Source organism: Hordeum vulgare, chromosome 7H, assembly GCF_904849725.1.
Source record: "Hordeum vulgare subsp. vulgare chromosome 7H, MorexV3_pseudomolecules_assembly, whole genome shotgun sequence".
Taxonomy (NCBI): Eukaryota; Viridiplantae; Streptophyta; class Magnoliopsida; order Poales; family Poaceae; genus Hordeum; species Hordeum vulgare.
Window position 1 is genome coordinate 253325785 of NC_058524.1, and position 15187 is coordinate 253340971.

The following is a 15187-nucleotide window of genomic DNA, read 5'->3' on the forward strand; positions in this document are numbered from 1 at the left end:
AAGAAGAAGAAGAAGACATTTCTACCTATATAGATGCTTAATTAGTGTTTCTTATATTATTGCCTAATTTTGCTATTGTATATGCTTAAGTGTTAATAGTTTAATTTTGCTATTGTATATGCTTAAGTGTTAATAGTTTATTTTTAGCAAGAAAATTAATAGAACTAGTTTATTTTTTAGTCCATTTTACGATGCCTATCCCGCATCCTCGTCGTCGACTCGGCGGAGGACACCTGCTTGATCAGAGGGGCCCTGTCCAGGACTGGGCTCCGCCCGGCTGGTATTGGGAGGTGCTACCTTCCGGGGAGGGCGTAGGTTGGTGAGGAGCCAGCCCGTTGTTCACCCGTTCCTTGTTTGGTGGCGGTCGCGTGGGCCAGTGACGGTGCCGAGGCTTCTGGACACCGCGGAGGTGGTACGTCACCGTGTCAGCGAGGAGGATGAGCACGTCCGTCGCTACATGGTTGCGTTGGAGGGCAGGTTCGAGCATACCTAGCAGGTTCTTCGGCGATATCACTGGAGCTATGATCCTGTGATGGTTCCTTCTCTTTGGGTGTCCACCGCCCACGACGATACCCGTCGGGCGCTACGGTTCTAGCTGTATCAGTGATGCTATATGTATGATAGTATTGGAGGAGTATTAGTGATAATATTCGACGATGTACGGACAAAAGAGATGATGTAGTTTTGCTTATAATTGCATGCATGCTAATTTGAATACTACATTATTTTACGATTTCGTTTTGCTTATTGAATGCTCAAATTGGAAAAGTACTCCTACTTTGAATACTATGCAGAAATCTAGGAGTCCCAGGTGGAGCCACGACCCGGGACTAAAGTTGTTTTGGAACGGAGTTCCTCATAGAATAATTCTTTTTTGGTACAAAGTTCAACAAAGTCATTTGACTCTAGACAATGTGACATATAGAAGGGTAGATGAGATCAGGAAAAATAGGATCATTTTCTACACATCTAGAATGTCGCCATTTTGTTAAATCCTTAAAGTATAAGAGAATCCGTTAGACATATTTTAGAGTTTAGGTTCTAGCCAAGACCCGGGACTAAAGGTCCTCCTATATAAAACGACACTTCGAAGTTTCCAACCCCTCTTATATAGTTTGTTAGTTTATTACTTAATCAAATGTCCGTTTTTTACAGAACTATGGATCCACATATCAGGAACCTCGAAGAGGAAGAACTTCTCGAAGATATAATCAAAGACGGACCCGACGTTGAACCAGCTGAATCTCCGTCGTCATATCTAAACCCCTCCGGATATGGAATGGAGGTCGACTGACGCGAAGATGAAGCCGATGGGGCAGGAGATAGGTCCAATGACGGAGAAGGTGATAGCTCCACTGATGGAGAAGCCGGTGGAGAAATAATAAAGTCCGGCATGGTATACATATGAAGTTCGACAATCACTTGTAATATGTGAAAAATACTGGAGATAGCTCTATATTGTATACATATACATTCATCTAACGAATGTTTCTCCCTCTTAGGCCTCCACATCGAGCAAAGCTACGAAATGAGGCCCGACTAGAAAGTTGGATGCACGGACGCATTACACCTTTGAGGTGATATTGCCTACGGGCGAACCCAAGCTTGCTAAGAATGCTGCTGACACATTCAACAAGCAATGCGAAGTTCTCGTTAGGGATCACGTCCCGATTAGCGTTCGGGACTGGAACAAGCGCAAAGGGGCAGCCGATAGTGACTATGTCGCTGAAAGGTACAAAGATAATCTTTGGAATGATCTCATGTCACATTTCAACTTGCCAGAATGTGAGAATGAAGACGCCGCAGACAAACTGCGGGCCAAAGTCAAGCAGTGGACTCTAAAGAAGATGGCCGAACTGTTCCGTAGCTGGAAGAAGAAGCTATGGAAAAACTATTTGAAGACAAAGAAAGTGCCAGTATTCGAGGGGTATCTAGCCAAGCAGGCGAATCACTGGAAGGCATTTCAAGAGTACAAGGAGTCAGAAGATGCCCAGGCATTATTAGAAAAGAAGAACATAAATGCCGACAAAAAGAAATATCACCACAAGCTGGGGCCAGGGGGCTATGAGACTGAAATCCCAAAGTGGGATAAGAAAGAGCAAGATCTGCTAGCTAAAGGCATCGTACCTGAACCACTCCGTGATGAGTCAGAATTGAGAGCAAGAAATTGGTTCCTTGCGCATGGTGGTTCGTACGACGAAGAAACAGGGGACCTCATGTGCAGTGATGGTCTTAGGATACCCAAGGAGAATTGGAAAAAGATAGTGAAAGAAATTAAGGAGGGAAAAAGAAAGTTCACTGCAGATAGAGAGAAAGATTTGCTCACACTGGTCCTCGGCAATGACGAACATGGAGGACGAATGCGAGGCTTCGGTCCTTCTTACCCGTGGTGGCTTGTATTTGCCAGAGACCAAGACACTTACAGAAGCCGAGCGAGAGCAAAGAAGCGGCAGTAGGATGAGGAGAATGACAAGTTCAACCACTTGCTTGCCAGGATTAACGAGCAATAGAAGCAGATTGATGAGCTTAGAGGAGTAGCGCGCAAGGAAGATCCTGCATTTGATATTACCGGCGCCCCATCTAAGCGGAAAAGCAGCGTGGCTGAATCTGAGCCCCCCCCCCCCCCCCCCGACGATGAACGAAGAATGATAGAGGGCGGTCCCGGCTACCCCGTGGATGGAATCAAGGAGTGAACATCATGTGAACTCCATCAGAAATTCAAGAACATATCCATGAAGGTGGCCGTCGGACAAGCTTTACCTTCTGGCCCTGATGCACGCTGGCATGGCCGTGAGATTCCAGCTGGCTTTGCTAAAGTCGGGGTGGATGAAATCATGGCAGGGTTTCATGATATGGAGCTCGACATAGCTGGACCCGAAGATGAGAGGACACTCGGAGAAGTACTGGGTGGAGTCATCCTATGGGACAAGAACTACATCAAGCTTCCACGCTCGGCCCCAAGGACAACACCGCCTCCGAGTCGTCGCAGGTCACCTACACCTCAATTACCTCCAAGCCCTCCACATGACGTCAGCCAGCACAACACGAGTCCATCTCGATCACCGCCGCCGGACTTGGGTCGTCCGTCTCCGCCGCCGCCCGCTCCGGATACTAAGCGGAAGTGTGCCAGCAAGAACGATCCGCCGATGATTTCTAAGCGACGGAGCCCCCCAAAGCGCAAACTGTCGCCCCTACCAAAGGTACCTCATGCTAATCTTCCTATCAGACCTTATGATCGTACCCCCGAGGAAAACGCGAGCATAGCAAAGGAACATCATGATGCGTAGATGAAAAAGATGGAACCCGAGCCCCGCCCGGAATACACCGAGAAGCAAATAGCATTTGCAAAATACTTCACGACCCTTCCATCATAGTATGACTTACACCATAAGCCTGATGACTATACACGCACATTGCAGAAGGAAGTGAAAAAGAGCAGATCACGTGCAAGTGCAAGTGGGAGCAAATCAAGTTAAACTACAAGCAAAAAATGATCAGACGTTCCTTAGCTAGGACAACAGGCCAAACAGTCGATCCCACCCCTCAGGGTGTTACCCGAGAATGTCCCCCCTCCAGTGCAGGGGCAAGATTTGGAATTAACAAAGAAGTGGGCAGATGAATGGGGTATCCCGGTTGAAGACATTCTGGCTTCCCAAGACGACAGGTTACCCAAGGCTGTGGTAGCCCCTAAGCCATAGTTTGTCATGGGAGCGCCTTTGGTCAGCAAAGATGATCTCCCAACAAATATGTGTTACTTGCATACATGGTACTTAAGTGAATCAAAGAATGGGAGAACGATGATCGTGGTGAGTGTCCCACGGGAGTACTACGGCTGCCCCGAAGAAATCCATATCGACTTTGATGAACTCTTCCAGATGTACAATGCCGACGCCCTCGACAAATCGCTTATGAGTTGCTATTGTGTGTAAGTTTTTCAATTCGTTGTCTACATATAACTTGTACTCTATTATGCAGAATGAAGATTATGGATTGTAAAAATAGGAACATCCTAAATATTGGGTTTATTGACCCCGATAAAATACATATAGCGACGCTAACTGATAAACCCAAGGAGACGGAGGAAAACCTTCTAAGGTTTCTAACACATCAAAATTTCTGTGACCACATACTGTTTCCATACAACTTCAGGTGAGGGTCTTTACTCTGTTGTGTCCATTCACTTATAAGTGTAATTGATAAGTTACTGACACACACATATATATATATACATGTGCAGCTTCCATTGGATTCTGTTGGACATTCAAATTGATAAGGGAAGAGTTGATGCCTTCGACCCATTATCGAGACCCTTGGAACAGTTCCAAAGCCTGCAAGACATGCTCCAAGGGTAATTTCAATCATTCTTGCGATCTATCGGTCTCTTTCGATGATTTTCTGATATATCAATTAATGAAAAACTTAGCAAATCATTATCCTTGTCGGGCAGGGTTTGGAAGCGGTTCAAGTGCGTGACTCCCGGTATCGAGCCTGAGAAGCTGACCTTTAGAGCGGCTCAGGTAAGTAGTAGTATGATATACTTCTATTTTCAATACATTTATGATGCTAGATTATTATTTTGATTATATATATTCTATTCTCGTAAAGTGCGACCAACAGCCACGGGGGACGCATCTATGCGGATACTATGTTTGCGAGACCATTCGCACGTTTACCTCTGAGCACAAGGATCACAGATTCGACGTAAGCAATGAACATTCACACCTCTATTTTTACCCGTCATTCTTTGTTATCATGATTGATATTCATATTCATCTCCTCTTCTTATATAGTACACGGCCATGAGGGAGAAGGTCCTACCAGAGCAACGCGCGATTGCTGTTGCAGAGGAGCTTGCGACCTTTCTGAGGACGGAAGCTATAGATGACAAAGGACGATTTAGTGTAGCTAGGGGCCATTACTGATGTTCGTCCATGTAATCGAATAGACGGGCTCTAGTCCCGATAATTTAGATCTCCATATAATTGTATATATATGCTCGCTTCTAAGATAATTTAATCTTATATATATATGCATAATTATTTCTATTTAGAATTACATGAAAACTAATTCCCGAACACCAAACGAGGCATCACGTTAATCTCCCGAACACCTAAACCCTAAAACCCTAAAACCCAAAAATAAAAAAAATCTGAAACTCTTTAGTCCGGGTCCGTGTAAAGAACCGGGACTAAAGGGCCTGCCCCCGAGGGCGCTCCGAGGCGCCCACGTGGAGCACCTTTAGTCCCGGCTTGGAACAGGGCCGGGACTAAAGGTTAGGCCTTTAGTCCCGCCCCTTTAGTCCCGGTTGGTGAACCGGGACTAAAGCCCCTTACGGCCCGGGGCTATAGGCCCTGTCCCCACTAGTGCCCCCTCTTATTTTTGTACTCATAGGTTACCACCAAATATGTGGGGACCCCGACTTACGAGTAGAGATCGCCGAATGAACGTGCCCAGTGATCCCAGAGATCAATGCTCACCGAACACACAGAAACTGAATAATAAGAGTCTTACATCCATACTTACCGTTTGATACAATAAATGACCATTGCGGTCGAGTCTTACATATATAGGGCCTTGAAGTCCAACACATCAAACTGGACCAACAGGGGAATTATTGGTTTAAAGCGTGAACCCATGCCATTAGCCTTAACCTACAGGCATTCTGACTGGGAAGCGTCCTAGATCGCAAGAACGTCACCGAGTTACTCTTCACCAAATCCTGTTCTCTCATACCTGGTCAATGAAATAACCAGTGGCAAGCCAATGAGTACTTTTGATGGTACTCGCAAACAGCCCATGATACGAACGATGCAAGCGAAGGATAACGATAATATGCTTCTTTGGTGGATATCTACTTGGTGGTAAATAAACATGATCATAGATATGCATCATAAGTAAACTACTTTTGAAGAACGGGTTACATATATCAATATATCTGTCGAAGGCTCAACCATCCGGGTTCACCCTATATCTCAAGTCACCAACTTTGGTCATATCATTACTTTCATAATAACACTGTATAACACATACGCACACACACTTGGTTTATGCGGAAACAACTGGACGTAGTTTAAGAAGCACCACCCAACTGTCCTTGACCATGGACACGGCTATTCGAATAGTTTTACACTCTACAGAGGTAGTACGCTGGGCCCACGAGATCCGGGAAACTTCCGTGTCATCCACGACTCGCGGTATATAACATACCCGAGGTAAGTACCTGATCAATCCCTTTCTTTTGACGATACTAGCCAAAGAGGTCCACTCGATTGGTACCCAGCCCGCAAGTTGTTACTCCTGAATCCTCTTTGTATACCCATAAGTCCCACCTTTATGTGACAACCATGTCGATGCTATCCCTAAGCACGGATGTGGTACTTCAATGTCAACAGGAACATTGGAGGCGCAATGCTAAATTGTTCCTGATCAATTATCCAAACCGTATGGTATGGGTAAACATCATGGTTCCTCTTGCCTCTTTATCCAGATGGATAGGCACTTAATGACTTATCATGTATACCATACTCTATGTTTTCCTCGGGAATGGTATACTTTAATACTAGTGTGTGTGAACACATTTTTCTTCCCATTGGTCTGTTTGATTTTTCTTGTGGCATACCTTATCTAAGCAGTGTTAATCCCCTGCTTAGGTAAAGTTCTCGGTGTACAACTCTGTTAGTAAGATCCTGTTACTATTGTGGATAACATTCCGGTAGCCGCCGGTGGACGAGGACCTTGCCTATTGGTCCGCCTCGTTTCAACAAGCAGGAAAATGGTTCTATTCGTCCCCCGCCCTTGGTACCGATGTTGTTGCAACATAACTGGCAGGTTATCCTCTGACAAGTCTTGCTACCAAGACCGCATAATATGTCACCCCTCTGCCTACTCTCCGACCACATGGTGGACCCATAATCCAAAGTTCCACAAGATTGAAACCTGGCTCTCCTGTGCATCTTTTGCCTCTACGGTATCCTTTACATTTGGCTTAGTATGTAATTCCCGAGCCACCGTTCAATGGACCGATCACTCTTCGATCCAGATATTATTCAACATGCCGAAGATCAAGTCCGCATTATTCATGAGAATCTAAAGGCTGCTCAGTCTCGTCAGTATGACCGTCATCATCAAGATATGGTGTATCAACCTGACGGAAAGGCTTATCTTCGTGTCACACCAATGACAGGTGCACATCATTTCGGGATCAAGGGCATGTTAGCTCCTTGCTATATTGGTCCTTTTACTATTCTCGAAAGGCGTGGAAAAGTAGCTTATCAATTGGAACTAACGGCGAACCTTTCTCAAGTTCACGATGTCTTCCATATGTCTCAGCTCCGCCGCTGCTTCAAGGATCCTATTCGAGCAGTGGACCGTGGTATGCTTGAGCTGAAACAAGACCTCTCTTATAAAGAGCATCCGGTCCGTATTCTTGACCAAGCTGAACGCAAGACTCGTCGCAAAGTCACCAAGTTCCTTAAAGTGCAGTGGTCAAAAATCTCTGAAGATGAAGCCACTTGGGAACGCGAGGATCATCTTCGTGATGAATACCCCGAGCTCTTTCCTTCTACCTCTAAATTCTCGGGACGAGAATTCATGTTAGTAGGGTAGAGTTGTGACGCCCCGGTAAATTAAACTACAGTAAACCTATGCTAATGGTATCACATCACCGGGATTACTATTGGTAGTCTCGCGTAGTTTCAAACCGATCCAAATTCAAGTTTAAAATAAAGTCAAAACAAGAAAAGTTTCGAATGTTAAATTAAAATTATCGGAGGAGTTATAAAAATTCGTTAAAGAATTATAAATGTGAATCGGGAACTTTTAGAAATTATTAAAATCCTATATATTTAAAACACAAATAATAAAAGAATAAAAATAAATAATAAAAGAAAGTATTTTATATAAAAAAATAGTAAAAGAATATAAACTAAAATAAATAAATAAATAAATAAATAAAAAAAACCCGTGGCCCAATTATATTTCGGCCCACCCACCTGGGGTATAAAGCCCCTAGAAGGGGCAAACCCTAGTGCCCCCGCGCCCTCACCACTCCTCAACCCGCCGTCGCGAGGGAACTCCTCCCACGAGCGCTCCCTCCCCACCTACCCCTCTTGGTCTCCCTCCCCCACCGAGAGCCCCCACCCCTAACTAACTCCCTCCTCTCTCGATCTCCCCCATGACGAGAGCCCCACCCTCCACCTCGTCTCCCCCTCGAGACCGAGCCCTGCCTTCCCATGCCATTGCCCAGGCCGACCCCCACCTCGCCCCAGATCCACCCCTCGGCCGGCCCCTCCTCCCTCTCCCCGACGGCTCCCTCCTCTATGCCGGAGCCCTCACCCCTCCCCACCGGCCAGATCCGCACCTCCGCATCGAGCGGCTCCAAGGGGAGGGCCTCACCTCACCGGCCTCCGGCGGCCACGGCGCCGGCACCTTCAACGGCCACTCCGGGAGGACCCTCCGGCGACCTTCAACAGCCACCTCCACCACCTCGTCCTCCTCCACGCCGTCTCCTTTGCCCCTCCCCGAGAACTCCGGCTTCACCGGGCCTTCCCGTCAACGCCGGTCGTGGTTACCGATGGTGATTCCTCTTTCAGCATTCCCGACGATGCCTCTGTCGTGCAACCCCTCAAGTGTGGGACCCCCGAGGGTGATTCCACTAAGCCCACCTTTACGGATACATCGTTCGAAATCCAACGAGGGTGATACCTCGGATACCCCCGATGTTACGACCACACAGTTACTCGACCATGTTACTGGGATCATTGGTGATTAGTTGTTAGACGGGTGGATTACCGCGAGATTGTGTCGATGGCCTAATTAAAATGATAATGGATTTGGGTATTTGATCTGGGTTGGTCGAAAGGCCTTATCACGCACTAACCGTCTGCGTGGGAAGAATTATGGGTACTCGACGTCGTGGTATCAGCCGAAGCTCTTCAAACGTCAGCGATGTAGCGGCGCGCGCCCGAGTGGTCTTGAGATGCATCACTCTTGTATTAAGGGGTGCTAGTACTGACATCGGCCGCCCACGCATCATGCAGGAGCGCAGAGGGGAAGTGGGCCCATGAACCCTTTGTGCTTAGGAGTTAGACCAGCGGGCTGGCCTCTTTGCTGAGCTTAGGTGGGGTTGTGACGTGTCGATATTCCGAAGCCGGGCAGGTCATAGAAAAGTGTGTCCAGCCGGAGTGTTATCAAGCGCGTCGGGGAATATGCTATGCACCCCTGCAGGGAAGAACTTATCTATTCGAATAGTCGGGTCCACGGTTACAGGACGACTTGGAGTTGTGCCGTGATCTTATACAACTACAATTGTTACTTAACTGGATTTTAGTAGCCCCGGCATTGCTTCCTCTCAGGGAGTCGAGGGAGGATCTCTCGGCGTGACCTCACTTTAATATTGCTGCAACAATATGACTATTAATTGTGTTACACTTGTTCTACTCTCGTCTATTGCTGCAAGACCATGCAGATGCTAGTCTTTGATAGGACCGGGCTTTCTCTCTCTATTCTCGCATTGTTGCAGTCAGTCCACATATAAACCCCTTTCTTTGATATTGATGCATACTTAGAATAGTTTTGATGTAAGACTTGCGAGTACTTTGGATGAGTACTCACCGTTGCTTTGCTCCCCTTTGTTCCCTTGATCCGTTGCTGCGACCAGATGTTGGAGCCCAGGAGATGGAGTTTCCTGCGGACGCCTGCCACCCCGATGATGACTTCTTCATGGAGGCTGATGAAGACCAGGAGTAGTTAGGAGGTTCCCAGGCAGGAGGCCTTGCCTCGTTCGATCGTGTTTCTTTTGTGCTAGCCTTCTCCAAGGCACCCCATGTTTTATGTCTGTACTCAGATATTTTTGCTTCCGCTGACTCGTGTGTTTATCGAGATTTCGTATTCTATGCCTCGAGGCCCCTGGCTTGTAATATGAAGCTGATATTATTTTATTTGTGTCTAGAGTTGTGTTGTGATATCTTCCCGTGAGTCCTTGGGTTTGATCGTATGCATTTGCGTGTATGATTAGCGTATGATTAAACGGAGGGCATCACATGAGGGAGCCAGAGAGGGCTCTGGGAAGAGGGAATAAGAGGGGGAGAGGAAGAGAGAGCTTGGGAGCTCTTGGAGCTTCAGTGCACGGCGAGAGTACGCGTGCCAGGGGATTTTTGGTCACTTCTAGGCGTCGGGATGGGTTGTACTAGTCAAGGGGAGCGTCCTGGTGTGCTGGGACATGCTGCCATGGAGGGACCCGAGCTGCAGAAAGAGAAGAGGATGCAGAGCACCGCTACTGCATGCTGCCAACGCGGTCACCATGGCCACTCGTGTCCACAGGGCTACTAGGACCAATCAAACTTGTCCAACAGGTAGGGCACCCATGCAGGAAAGAGACTATGGAGTTTGAAAACTAGTGGAGGTGGTTTGGATGGGTTTGGACTCTGATTAAGTTTGCAGCATCAAACTTGGGGCTGGCATAAGTGGTTTTCACAGGAAGGGATGGGAGGTGAAACCATTTCCTGGAGCATCTGGTATGGAAATACTACACCACTGCAAAGTTTCAGCTCAAGCAAAGAAGTGTAGCTAGTACTTGATGTACAAAGCTACATTTCAGCCACAATTCAACTTGAGGATGTGCTTCCTGTTTTCTCCACATGAGTATGCCATCTCTTCGCTTGAAACAATGCTTTGGGAAGCTAGGAACCCTCTGGCAAGAGGTGAGGGCTTTGGCTTAAACCGAAGTGCGGCAAGAGGGGTAAAAAGGGGTGATTCCAAGGGTAAAATGAGGAATAGTTACATGGAGCCTCTCTCCAATAATTGACCAGGGGTTAACGTGGAAGGAGGCTCTCTCCATGGAAATGTTATTGGAGGTAAAATGTAACGATATGAAGCTGTGGTAGAAAGTTTTCAGCTCAGGGGCTAACGTGGAAGGGGCCAAAGTAACCAATAAAGTGAATGCACACAAAGTGTTTGATGAGTGGCAGAGCAACCAGATGGATTTCAATGGATATGAAACTTAACAGGATCAAATAATAGATGAAAACAAGCTTGGACACCAAATTTGGGATTTGATGGAGAAGGTTTTCCAATGTAGACTTGGAAAACCCATGAAATTGGCAGGAATGGCTTTATGCTTACAGAACTATTCAAATCAATTCCCACAAATCCAATATTTGGTGTTGGGGCATTATTTGAGCATTAAAGCATGCCCAAAAAGTTTGGGGTCAATTGGAGAAACTTTATAATGTAAAGTTTCCCAAAGTCAGAAATCAACAGAGAGGGTTTTGAGGTGCTTGGGACATGTTCTTCTATTCTCCTTGATGCACCACTTGGTGTGGATGCATTATTGGAGTATCAGAACATGTCCACCAAATTTGAGCAGAATTGGAGACATTTGACAATGTAGAGTTGCTCAAGTTTGGATTTGGACACATAGGGTTTTAGAACAATTAGGGGAGTCAAATCAACTTGGATTGAGATGAAACTTGGCAAGATCATCAACCATATCATAGGTGATATGCTAGAATTTTACTCGAATTTATTGAGAATATTTCTTATAGAAATATTCCAAAAGCTTGAAATATGCAGGAAGGGTTTTGATGTGGTTTCCCCAATATTTGAAACATGACCGTGTGTTGAAACTCATATATATGGAATATATAGGCTCAGTGAGTTTCCCTAAATTTTCTCAAATATTTTGAAAGCAATAAAAATAACTTTCCTTCATAAGAGACCATTTCTGGCCTCATAGAAAGGCATTTACATAAAATAATAAAATAAATTTTAAAATAATAATATTGTGCTTTTTTGGAAGATATTTTCATAATAGGTTTGAAATAAAATAATTTGTGCAAAATAAATTCCCTAATTTGAGGACTTGTAGTACAAACCTCATTTCAGGGGTTTTGAAGGCTTAATTCAAAGAAATGCATTTCGGTAAAAATAGTATTTGGTAAAACTAGTTTGTGGTCCTAAACACATGGCATGATCATTACGTAGGAGTTTTGGCTAAGGAGGTGAGTCTGGAGAATAGCAAGAATTATTGAGAACCAACACAAACATACCATCAAGCAAGAAACAACAGTCACTTCAAGTATCACAAGCTTTCACAAAAAAAATTAATTGGTCCCAATTTTTGAAATAAGTTAATTAGTCAGGAAACCTAAACACAGTGTGTGACAAAATAAATGCTTAGTCGCTTGCTACAGCCTCACCACTTAACCATACCTCATCCATTAAGCTTTGCTAGTCTTGATACCTTGGGAAATGAGATTGCTAAGTCCCTGTGGCTCACATATTACTACAACACCAGTTGGAGGTACATGTAAAGAGATACGTGACGCGAGCATGTTGATTGTTCATTTGGAGTTTGATCTTCTTCTTCTTCAACAATCTAGGATGGGTTTCAGGCCGGTAGCCTGGGATAGCAAGGAAGGACGTCGTTCTTTTATCATTTGTTTTCGTCCGTAGTCGAACCCTGCTCTTCTTCTTGATGACTGTATATTGTTCTATGGATGTGACTATGATGTAGCTTGTGGCGAGTGTAAGACAACTCCTTATACTCATCTTTTCAGTACATGTACTTGTAACAATATCCATTCTTGTGAAACGAAGAGATGCGATTCTATCCCTGTCGAGGCCCTCGCGCCAAAAATAAGGATAGGACCGCATCTTGGGCATTACATGGCCATCAGCCATGCCTCGAAATCTGAGCTCACAATCTCTTCCGCATATGTGGTCGGCTCATCACTTTCTAGAAACAACACATTGCGCACTTTGTGCAATCTATCTGACCTACGTCGTTCCGATGCCGATTCCACTGCGGGTTCTCTCACCATGTCCGGTATGATCTCATCACAAGCCTAGTCGTCCCCGAGTGGCTCTCGAATTTCTTCGATTCACACCATTCTCCCACTGGCTTCTCGACTGATAATATCTTTCTCTAGGTAAACCCTGTTCTAAGCAACAAACACTTTGTTCTCTCCTCGGTTGTAGAAGTTGTATTCCAAGGTTTCCCTCGGATATCCCACGAATATGCATATATCCAACTTGGGTGTAAGCTTGTCCGATATGAGTCACTTGACAAATGCGTCACAACCCCAAAAATTTAGAACAGACAAACTAGGACTCTTCCCAGTCCACAACTCATGTGGTGTCTTGTCTATGGATTTTGATGGTGCCTCGTTAAGTGTGAAACCTGCAGTTTCTATAGAGTATCGCGAGAAAGACAAGGGTAAATCCGATTTGCTCATCATCGAGCGGATCATGTCCAACAAGATTTGATTTCTCTGTTCTAACTCACAATTTCTCTGCGACTTACCTCGAGATGTGAGCTCGGGTACTATATCTCGTCTTTTCAGATGATCATCAAACTCATTGCTCATGTACTCACCTGCCCGATCTGATCGCTGAAGCTTTATCGTATTACCGAGCTGATTTTCAACCTTCTTTTGAAACTCTTTGAACTTTCTAAAAGTTTCTGACTTGTGCCTCATCAAATAGATATATCCATATCTACTCAAGTCGTTGGTAAAAGTTATGAAGTAGTGATAGCCACCTCTGGCCATTATGCTCATTGTACCACACACATCAATGTGTATTGGCTCCAACAGCTCGGATGTCCTTTCGCAACTCTTTGCAAAAGGACACTTAGTCATCTTTCCTGGTAAGCATTATTCGCATGTCTGGAACGACCCAAAGTCGGACGAAGTTAGAATCCATAATCATGGACCTTTTTGATTTGTTTCACACTAATGTGCCCAAGCCGGCAATGCCAGAACTATGTCGGATTTATCTCGTTAGGATTATACCTCTTGACATTCACGTTATAGACTTGTTTCGTTTCTAGATTGAAAATAAATATCCAATCTACAATGGGTGCATAGCCGTGGAACATTCCATTCAAATAAAATGAACCATTGTTGTCCTTTAAATTGAATTCATAACTCTGACTCCTAAAGCATGGGGCCGATATAATGTTCTGACTAAGTGCATGAATGTAGTAACAGTTGTTCAGTTCAAAAATAAATCTAGAAGGAAGTTGGAGCTACATCGTGCCAACCTCCAACCCAGCAACTCTTGCTTTGTTGACGACCCTAGTGTCAACCTCCCCTTGTGCCACACGCCTAGTTCTTACTAGCCCCTACATCGATTTGCAAAAAGGAACTACCGGTCACATATCAAATACACAAGAGCTACTAGGTATGTCAGCAAGGTAAATGTCTATAACATATGTAACAATTATACCTTTGCCTGAAGAAGCATCTCCGGCCTTCTGTCCATTCTCAGCAATTCACTTGCTATAGTTCCTTTTCCACTGACAAGCTTCCTTTCAATGAATGCAAATGGTCTTTGAGTTTGGTTTGGACTTCGACTCAGCAGCAGAGACAACCTTCTCCGTGCCCTTTGCCTTACCCTTTTTTCTGGACCAACTCTTCTTGAACTTTGTCGAGTTCTGCACCATCAAGACTTGATGCATGCCTTTCTTAATATCATGCTCTACCACCTTGAGCATCCCATGCAATTTAGTGTGCTTCTTATCCATGACGTGCGTACGATAGTTCGAGATGAACATCCCATAGTTAGCTGGAAGAGAACCTAGAACTGCATGAGTCACCACCTCATCCAAGAGCGGGAAGCCCAACGAATCCAAAGCTTGCATGTATCCGATCATCTTGATCAAATGCAGGCTCAGTGGATCACCGTCCTTCAGCTTACAATCCATCAAGGGTCGCCAGGGGTCGAAACTTTCGGTCCTAGCCTGCACAACAAACATGCTCTTGAGACTCTCCATCATATCGAAAGCCGCAATATCTTCGAAATGTCGTTGCAAATCGGGCTCCATATAAGCCGGCATGAGGCAGTTGATCTTGTTCAATTCATCAACGAATTTATGGTAGGCATTCTTGGTTGTTGAATTAGCATTATCTGCAGGTACCTCTGGAAGTGGATCCTTAGAACATGTTCCTTTCTATAATGCCTAAGAATAATTCTGAAATTTGTATACTAGGTGGTAAAGTTTGTTCCAGTCACTTTATCCTTTTCCAGAATTGATTTCAATGCAAGGTTTTGAGCAGGTGGTGCCATTGATCTACAATAGAAAAATATGCAATCACTAAGCAATATATTTATGTAGAGTAATTCAAGCCTAAAACAGAACTACTTCCACTAAAATCGGCGTCCCTCCGCAAACTGTCAGTGATCA